The sequence below is a fragment of the Aotus nancymaae genome, unplaced genomic scaffold (assembly GCF_030222135.1).
Source record: "Aotus nancymaae isolate 86718 unplaced genomic scaffold, 86718_ANA_hifiasm-v0.15.2.pri h1tg000036l, whole genome shotgun sequence".
NCBI classification, from domain to species: domain Eukaryota; kingdom Metazoa; phylum Chordata; class Mammalia; order Primates; family Aotidae; genus Aotus; species Aotus nancymaae.
The window spans coordinates 47,864,838-47,866,463 of record NW_026988450.1 but is presented as its reverse complement, the minus strand read 5'-3'; the positions used below and the strand labels follow the sequence as shown (position 1 = coordinate 47,866,463).

The following is a 1,626-nucleotide window of genomic DNA, read 5'->3' as shown; positions in this document are numbered from 1 at the left end:
ATCGCTGAGTTTTGACCAATCGCATGTAGCCAACTGTTCAATGGTGTTCAAATAAGGCAAACGCTGAGCTGTAACCAATCTGGCTGTTTCTGTACCTCACTTCTGTTTTCTGCACACTTTCCTTTTTCTGTCCCTAAATCTCCTTTCATCATATGGCTGTGCTGGAGTGTCTGGCTCCTTCCACCAAGTGGCTGTGTGTGAGCCTACTCTGGCTCTGGATTTGTGAATCGTTAATTGCTGAAACTCTTTTAAATTTAATTTGGCTGAAGTTTCTCTTTTATCACGACAAACTACTTTGTAGGGTTCTCTCTGATGCAGGAGCTGCCTCCGCTGCCGCCGCCTGGAGGCCTTGCCGGAATGGTGAAGCTATTCATCCAAAACCTGCCCTGGGAGGCCACAGAGCAGGAGATCCGCTCTCTTTTCAAGCATTATGGCAAGGTGCTGGAGTATGATATCATTACGAACTACGGCTTTGTACAGACAAGATGGAAGCTGAGGATGCCATAGGCAATCTGCACCATTACAAACTTCATGCAGTGAACATCAATGTGGAAGCCAGCAACAAGAAGAGCAAAGCTTCAACCAAGTTACACGTGGGTAACATCAGTCCCACTTGTACCAACCAAGAGCTTCGAGCCAAGTTTGAGGAGTATGACCCAGTCATCGAATGTGACATCGTGAAACATTATGCCTTTGTACACATGGAGCGGTCAGCAGATGCAGTGGAGACCATCGGGGGCCTTGACAACACAGTGTTTCAAGGCATAATAATGCATATGCAGTTGTCCACAAGCTGGCTCCGGACTGCCCCTGGGATGGGAGACCAGAGTGGCTGCTATTAGTGTAAGAAAGAAGGGCACTGGTCCAAAGAGTGCCCAGTAGATCGTGTGGCAGACTTTACTGAGCAGTATAATGAACAGTATGGAGCAGTTTGCACGCCTTCCACCATGGGCTACTGGGAATCCAGGTATTACAGTGATACATATGGAGCATTCGACTACTATAAGCGATACTGGATCTGCTCTTAAGAGGTAGTAGCAGCAGTGGCAGCAGCTTCTGCATACGACTAGGCAGAGCAGGCCATGTCCCATCTGCCTCAAGTCCAAAGCACAACTGTGACCGGCCACCTCAACTCTACTTCTGTCGATCCCTACGATAGACACCTATTGCCAAACTCTGACACTGCTGCCACTTCAGCTGCTATGGCTGCTTCTGCGGCCACCACTTCCTCCTATTGTAGAAAGGACAGGAGTCCGCTGCATCATGCTACTGCCATGCTCCCCATAGTTGGAGAGGGCTACGGTTATGGGTCAGAAAGTGAGTTATCTCAGGCTTCAGCAGCTACACGGAATTCTCTGTATGACATGGCCCAGTATGAATGGGAGCAGTATGTGGACCGAGCCTGGTACTCAGCCTTTTAAAAACTGGAGGTCAGATAATTGCAGACTGAACCCTCGGGCTGCGGTCACATATGAGAACTTGCTCCCCAGGGTTCCCTTTGCCAGGATGTTTCCATTGCTTCATGTTTCAGTACACAAAAGGAATTTGTGACCAACTGTTTTCTTTCTTAACTTTATTCTTCTAAGTTGACTTTTCTTTCATCCTGATACTAGTCTCTGTAGCCTT

General features: G+C 48.0%; 1 pseudogene; it reads left to right on the top strand.

The window, feature by feature from the left end:
* The first annotated feature begins 357 nt into the window (after nt 1-357).
* LOC105719656 (RNA-binding protein 4B-like) lies at nt 358-1,421 on the top strand (annotated as a pseudogene).
* The last annotated feature ends 205 nt before the right edge of the window (nt 1,422-1,626 follow it).